Source organism: Papio anubis, chromosome 3 (assembly GCF_008728515.1).
Source record: "Papio anubis isolate 15944 chromosome 3, Panubis1.0, whole genome shotgun sequence".
Classification (NCBI taxonomy): domain Eukaryota; kingdom Metazoa; phylum Chordata; class Mammalia; order Primates; family Cercopithecidae; genus Papio; species Papio anubis.
Window position 1 is genome coordinate 114019884 of NC_044978.1, and position 8922 is coordinate 114028805.

Below are 8922 nucleotides of genomic sequence, written 5' to 3' on the forward strand. Positions count from 1 at the left end.
ATAAAAATCTCAAAATGATAAAGAAATTGTACAATGAAAAGAAAATTTCAAATTCCATGACTTTTATATCAGACATAATCTTGAACTAATTACCTGTTTTAATCAGCTTGGTTGGCTATGAGGCTACAATAGGAGTTTGATAGAAGGGCAGTATGGGAACAGCACCAAAAAGTAAAAACGTACACTGAAAAGCAAACAATTTAACCTGAAGGGCAAACTAAAAGACAAAGTTTTTGAAATCTCCTCCCTGCTGCCATGAGCCTCTTTTGATCTCTCCTTCCATAAAAATGAGCACTCAGCATTCTTCAGATGAAAAATATTTATAAAAATACAACTGAGTGAATAGTAATAATACCTCTTTAGGAAAGCCTCCTTACTAATGTACAATATTGTACAAGGCAAATCAAGTTATTCAGTAAGAAATACTAAAGAGATTTCAGTATTTTTATGGCCTTTTTTCTGTATGTATGAAAGTCAGTGAAAGAACAGCTTTCTATTTCTTTAATAAACAATTCGTAAAGTATCTAAGACATTTTATGCAAAGCAGTCCAATGATATTAACATGCTTCTCTATTATATTTTTCAGGGAAAAAGATGTGGCCGTGCCTTGGATATAATTTTAGGCTATTAGCTAATGCTAGTATCAGTTCTTTGGAATACATGAAATATCTTGATTCTTCTCCTAAATTTGTTTTTACTTATAAATGTTATTAAACTCTTTAAATATGTCATAGAAAATAATAAAATCATGTAATGAGTCTTGTTTTACAAAATTATATGTATTTTCAAATATCCTATCATTGTATAAGCTGGAATATAATAACACTGAGAATAAAGCTAGTATCATTAAATTAATTGGATAATTGCATTAGTAAATGATGCCTCTGGAAAATGGTAGTTCCCATGAAAATAAGTATATTGTCATTGGATGGATGATGAGTGTTGTGTTTGGAACTGATGAAGTAAAATATGTATCTAGATTTGACACGTCATCTGTTTATTTCCCTCAGGTCCATTCAGTCAGCTTCCTTCTGAGACATTCTCATGACAATCAAAATTATTCGGTGGCAGATATCACAAAGTGCTTATTCCTAATATGACACAGTTACATAGAGAGGTGTCTGTCCTTACTCAAAAGGGTAGGAAAGCGTATGATTGTTTGGGGGAGGCAGCATCCTGTAGAGACTAAGGTAGAGATTGTGAGTTTCATCAGATCTGGCTTTCAATCTAGCTTTTAATCTTCAGCAAGTCACTTCATTTGTATGAGTGTCACCATTTTTAGGTATAAATTGAAGATAACACCTTTTACAATTTCTGACAGAACTACATGAACTAACACATGAATATACTTCACTCATAAAAATGTTGTATTTTTCCCTTCACATGTGAATATGAAAGTATTTGTATGTTTAACTTATTTTTTCAACTTTAGACTATCAGCTGAAATTTTTAGAAAATAGGAAAATTGGTATTCAATATAATATAGATGTGTGTGTTGATGTGTTTGAGTAAGTGTATATAAAACAAAAAAAGAATGAGTTAAGTGAATGAATAAATGAATGAATGAATATGTATTAGGTGGTTTCCAATAAACTTGGTGAGTATTCCAGGCTTTAAAGTAGATCACAATTCCTAGAATCTTACCTGTTTCAGCATTTAGTAATGTTATGACCCTAGAATCTACTACTTGCTTTTTGGAAGAGTAACCCAATACTCATCCATTCTACTTTCATTTTATTCTGCATCCTTTTTCCCTAAATTTATGTACTGAATGAATGTAATTATGGGTAATTGACTGATATCTTAATATTAGAAATGACAGAGAGAGCCAAATAATAATATGTCTGGTAAAAAAAAAAAAAACAGGTATTCTGAAGCTATGAACCTTGTACACAAAATTCCAATAGTTTACAGGATCAAGGAAAAAAATACAAGAGGTAATTCATACTAAAATCTTAGAATAAATCCTGGAACATAGTGAATACTCAGCTTTTCTCTTTAATGAGGAGAATAAAAGGAGTGATCAGAGACTAAAGAGGAAAGATAAGTGCAACATAATAATTCAGTTCAAGAGGGAATAGTGAAGAACTCTGAAAAAAACTATAAAACTAAGTATCGAGTTATAAGAAACTCAAAAGTTTGGCAGTATGAGGGGGTATGATAATAAATACTTTGAAAAAGATGTGATAATTTTACGTGTCTACTTGGCTTGGCTAAAGGATGATCAAATAGCTGGCAAAACATTATTTTGGGTGTGTCTATGAGGATGTTTCTGGAAGATAGCATTTCAGTTAGTAGACTGAGAAAAGAAGATCATCTTCATCAATGTGGGTGGGAATCATCTAATCCACTGAGGCCAAAATGGAAGAAAAAGGGAGAGGAAAGGCAAATCTGCTCTCTCTGCTTGAGCTGGGACATCCATCTTCTCCTGCCTCAGACGTTGTAGCTCCTGGTCTCCAGCCTTTAGATTGGACCCAGAATTTACTTTGGATTTGGACTGGAACAATTTCACTGGCTTTCCTGGGCCTCCAGCTTGCATATGGCAGATCCTGGGACTTCTCAGCCTCCATAATCATATAAGCAAATCTTTCATAATAGATTTCTTTCTATATATCCACATAAAAGTATACCTCAGTGATATTGTGGGTTTGGTTTCAGAACATTACAAAGTGAATATCACAATAAAGCAAGTCATATGAATTTGTTGGCTTCCCAGTGCTTATAAAAGTTGTGTTTATACTACATTATAGTATCTTAAGTATGAAATAGCATTATGTATAAAACCACAGTGTATATACCTTAATTAAAATATTTTGTTACTAAGAATGCTAGTGAAGTGAGCACTTACTTGCCGCAAACATTCAATATGTAAAAAACACAAAATCTGCAGCCAGGCATGGTGGTTTACACCCGTAATTCCAGTGACTTGGGAGGATGAGGCAGAATGATTGCTTGAGGCCAAGAGTTCAAGACCACCCTGGGCAAGAGAGCAAAAAAATGTCTCTCTCAAACAAACGAAAATGCCCTTGAGTGCAAGAGTTCAAGACTGCAGTGAACTGTGTTCACACCACTACCTTCCAGCCTGAGTGCCGGAGTGAGACTGTCTTAAAAAAAAAAATAGATAAAATCATAATAATTTTATAGAACACAAAATCTGTGAAACACAAAGCAAAGCATAATAAAATCAGGTATACCTGTATAACTTATTGGTTTTGTTTCTCTAAAGAATACTAACTGATATTATGGAGATTATATAAATGTAATATTATATTTACAAGAGCATAAAGTAGATAAATACTATATAACTAAAGTAATGCAACAATAAACATTAACATGAATGTTGGCTAGGTACAGTGGTGCACGCCTAAAATCCCAGTGCTTTGGGAGGCCAAGGTGGGAGGACTTTGTAAGGCCAGGATTTGGAGACCATCCTGGACAACATAGCAACACCCCATCACTAAAAAAAAGAAGAAGAAGAAAAAAATTAATGTCCAACCAAACATACTAATTTTCTTTCTTTTTTCCAGGCAATATTAATAGGACTTTATTACTCTGTATAGTTTTATATTACTCTGATCCAATTGAATGACTCAAGACTTGAAAATAAATTACCTAATCTTTAACTATTCAGTACCCAATCTGTTACAGAAAGATGTTAACTTTCGTTTGGCTATTCAACTGCAACCACCAGTTTAAATACCTGAATACTGCAATCACCATCAGTGAAATATTCCACATTTTCAAAATATTTTATAAAGGAACTTTAAATTCTATCATTTTTGTTGACAAAGTTAGACAGAGCATAAAGTTTAATGAAACATCATCAGAATACATGCAGAGAACTGTAGTTTTCATTTCTTTTACCCCTGGCGTCCCAATATCCCCTTACTCCCAGCCTCATAAGAAAAGGGCAAAGCAGGAAAAGCTGTTAGATTTTGAACAGATTTTGACTAGAAAAGTTTTATATAGAAAATTTCTCTAAAATCAGCTTTGCTTACATTTGGTAATTCTGAAAACTTTCCCTACGAATAATTCTCCACTGGATGTTTCCTATCTAAATAAAACAGCATTAGTTCAAGAATGAAATATAGACTAATACAGGAACAGAAAACCAAACACCACATGTTCTCACTCATAAGGGGGAGTTGAATAATGAGAACACATGGACACAGGGAGGGGAACATCACACACAGGGGCCTCTCGGGGGTGGGAAGCAAGGAGAGGCGAGAGCATTAGGACAAATGTCTAATGCACGTGGGGCTTAAAACTTAGATGACAGGTTGATAGGTGCAGCAAACCACCATGGCACATCTACACCTATGCAACAAACGTGCATGCTCTGCACATGTATCACAGAACTTAAAGTAAAAATTTTAAAAAAGAATGAAATATGGAATCCAGGCATGTCTTCACCTCCTCCATTACATCTATATTCAATCTATTATCATAGCCTACTAGAGTAATACTTTCATTTTAAGTGTATAGTGTGAAAAATGTATATATTTTGTAAACATCACCCCGTCAAGATACAGAACATCTCCAACACCCCATAAACTTCTTTCGTAGTCTTCTCTAATCAATCTAGTCTCCCCACTCTCATGCCAAGCAACTATTTTCATATTTCAATCAACATATATTAATTTAGCCTATTCTGAGTTTTTATATAAATTAAATCATACATGATGTATTCTTTCGTGTCTGGCTTCGTGATTCATTCATGTTATTGTTTAAGTGGTATATTGCATTGCATTAATATATGTCATTTTCTTTATCCATTCTCCTATTGTTGAACATTTGAGTTGTTTCCAATTATTGGATACCAGAAATAAAGCTGCGATGAACATTCTTGTACACTTTTTTGTAAACACATGTTTTTATCTCTTAAGTAAATACCAAGACATAGCTCTAACTCAAAGGATATGTATATGTTATGAGAGACTGTTAAATAGTTTCTAATGTGGCTCTTCCATTTTATACCCTTATTAGGAGTGTATAAGAATTCCAGTTCCTCTAATTTCTGATGCACAATTATTATAGAATTGTCTTTTCTTAAAATTGTTTTTATAAATTCCTCTTTTGTCACACATTCCTTAAATGTTAACCTTCAAAGAGGTTGACCTCAGTCCTCTTTTCTCCTTTCTCTCAAAAAATCGCTGCATAGATGTTTTAAAAAATTGCTGCATGGCTGGAAACCATCATTCTCAGCAAACTATCGCAAGAACAGAAAACCAAACACCACATGTTCTCACTCATAGGTGGGAACTGAACAATGAGATCAGGAAGGGGAACATCACACACCGGGGCCTGTTGTGGGGTGGGGGGAGGGGGGAGGGATAGCATTGGGAGATATACCTAATGTAAATGAGGAGTTAATGGGTGCAGCACACTAACATGACACATGTATACATGTGTAACAAACCTGCAGGTTGTTCACATGTACCCTAGAACATAAAGTATAATTTAAAAAAATTGCTGCATGAACATTTCCATTTTGACTTTAATAGGATTTATAAAAAGGTACAGGCTCCTAAATCTGTATCTCAGCATATTTACAGTCTCATATATTAAATAGTTCTGGATTCTGTGTTTTATTTTAAAATGTTCAAAGAGGCGTCTCATGGTTTTAATTTGCATTATCCTGATGACTAATTGTGTTATATTTGTTTCTATGCTTATCAGTCATTAGTATAACATGTTCTTTGAAGTGTACTACTTCTGCATATAGCTTTTAAATAATTTTTAAAAGAAAAAATATATTTACTTACATGTTTACCAATTTCAGTGCTCTTCCTTCCTATAGGTCTGAGTTTTCATCCACTATAATTTCCCTTTTATATCAAGAAATGTCTCCAAAATTTATTTGGTTTGTATCTGATGGTTATAAATTTCCCCATTTTTTATTTATCAAAAAATGCCTTTATTATGCCCACATTTTGTAGATTTTTTTAAAATATAGAATTCTAAGTTGACTGATTTTTTTTCTTTCCACACTTTAAAGTTGTTCTAACATTATCTTCTGGCCTCTACTGGTTTGGATAAAAAATCACCTGCCATTCATATTGATGTTCCCCTGTATGCAGTGTATCTTTTTCTAGAGCTGCTTTTATGACTTTCTCTGTCTCTTTGGTGTTCAGCTGTTTGACTCTAGGAGACTTAACTGTGGCTAATTTTGTAGGAATCATATTAGGTGTGCACTTTGCTTTCTGAATCTGTGAATTGATTTTGATAAAAATTGGAAAAGTTTCATCAGTACTTCTTTGACTATTTTTCTGTTTCTTTTTTTTTCTCTTCTCTCATTCTTACAACTCCAATTACATGTATATTGGATTAATTGATACTATTTCTTAGGTCATTGAGCCTTTGTTGATTTATATTTTCTGAGCACTTCAGTTTGAAAATTTCCATTTACCTTCAGCTTCACATATTCTTTCTTTTATTAGAGCCAATCTGCTTCTGCTACTGATACCATCTAATAAATACATCCAGTTTCAAAAAATTTTAAGTTTAGGATTTTTTTATTTAATTTTTGACACTTTTCTTACAGTTCCAGAAATTTTCTAACTCATCACTCAATATACTCAGCATATTCCTATCAATCTTTTAGCATGTTTATTCTAGTTGAAGTGTCTTTTTATTATTATTACAATTTAAGTTCTAGGTACATGTACACAATGTGCAGTTTTGATAAATAGGTATACAAGTGCCACGTTGGTTTGCTGCACTCATCACCTCACCATTTACATTAGGAATTACTCCTAATGCTATCCCTCCACCAGCCTCCCACCCCCTGACAGGCCCTGGTGGGTGATGTTCCCCACCCTGTGTCCAAGTGATCTCATTGTTCAATTCCCACCTATGAGTGAGAACACACAGTGTTTGGTTTTCTGTCCTTGCAATAGTTTGCTGAGAAAGATGGTTTCCAGTTTTATCCAAGTCCCTGCAAAGGACATGAAATCATCCTTTTTTATGGCTGCATAGTATTCCATGGTGTATATGTGCCATATTTTCTTAATCCAGTCTATCACTGATGGACATTTGGGTTGGTTCAAAGTCTTTGCTATTGTGAATAGTGTCGTAATAAACATACGAGTGCATGTGTCTTTATAGCAGCATAATTTATAATCCTTTGGGTATATACCCAGTAATGGGATTACTAGTCAAATGGTATTTCTAGCTCTAGATCCTTGAGGAATCGCCCCACTGTTTTCCACAATGCTTGAACTAGTTTACAGTTCCACCAACAGTGTAAAAGCGTTCCTATTTCTCCACATCCTCTCCAGCACCTGCCGTTTCCTGACTTTTTGATGATTGCCATTCTAACTGGCGTGAGATGGTATCTCATTGTGGTTTTGATTTGCATTTCTCTGATGATCAGGTGATGATGAACATTTTTTCATGTGCCCATTGGCTGCATAGATGTCTTCTTTTGAGAAGTGTCTATTTCTATCCTTTGCCCACTTTTTGATGGGGTTGTCTTTCTCTTGTAAATTTGTTTGAGTTCTTTGTAGATTCTGGATATTAGCGCTCTGTAGGAAGAGTAGATTGCAAAAATTTTCTTCTGTTCTGTAGGTTGCCTGTTCACTCCGATGGTAGTTTCTTTTGCCATGCAGAAGCTCTTTAGTTTAATCAGATCCCATTTGTCTATTTTAGCTTTTGTTGCCATTGCTTTTGGTGTTGTAGTCATGAAGTCCTTGCCCGTGCCTATGTCCTGAATGGTATTGCCTAGGTTTTCTTTTAGGGTTCTTATGGTTTTAAGTCTAACACTTAAGTCTTTAATCCATCTTGAATTAATTTTTGTATTAGGTATAAGGAAGGGTTTCAGTTTCAGCTTTCTACATGTGGCTAGCCAGTTTTCCCAGCACCATTTATTAAATAGGGAATCCTTTCCCCATTTCTTGTTTTTGTCAGGTTTGTCAAAGATAAGACAGTTGTAGATGTGTTGTGTTATTTCTGAGGGCTCTGTTCTGTTCTGTTGGTCTATATATCTGTATGAGTAGGAGTACCATGCTGTTTTGGTTACTGTAGCCTTGCAATATAGTTTGAAGTCAGGTAGCGTGATGCCTCCAGCTTTGTTCTTTTGGGTTAGGATTGTCATGGCCATGCGGGCTCTTTTTTAAGTCCATATCAACTTTAAAATAGTTTTTTGCAATTCTGTGAAGAAAATCATTGGTAGTTTAATGGGGATGGCATTGAATCTATAAATTACTTTGGGCAGTATGGCCATTTTCACGATATTAATTCGTCCTATCCATGAGCATGGGATATTCTTCCATTTGTTTGTGTCCTCTTTTATTTCATTGAGCAGTGGTTTGTAGTTCTCCTTGAAGAGGTCCTTCACATCCCTTGTAATTTGGATTCCTAGATAGTTTATTCTCTTTGTAGCAATTGTGAATGGGAGTTCACTCATGATCTGGCTGTTTGTCTGTTCTTGGTGTATAAGACTGCTTGTGATTTTTGCACATTGATTTTGTACCTTGAGACTTTGCTGATGTTGCTTAGCAGCTTAAGGAGATTTGGGGCTGTGACGATGGTGTTTTCTAAATATACAATCATGTCATCTGCAAACAGGGACAATTTAACTTCTTCTTTTCCTAACTGAATACCTTTTATTTCTTTCTGTTGCCTGATTCCCCTGGCCAGAACTTCCAACACTCCTATGTTGAATAGGAGTGGTGAGAGAGGGCATCCTTGTCTTCTGCCAGTTTTAAAAGGGAATGCTTCCAGCTTTTCCCATTCAGTATGATATTGGTTGTGGGTTTGTCATAAACAGTTCTCGTAATTTTGAGATACATTCTATTAATACCTAGTTTATTGAGAGTTTTTAGCATGAAAGGGTGTTGAATTTTGTCAAAGGCCTTTTCTGCATCTATTGAGATTATCACGTGGTTTTTGTCATTGGTTTTGTTTATGTGATGTATTATG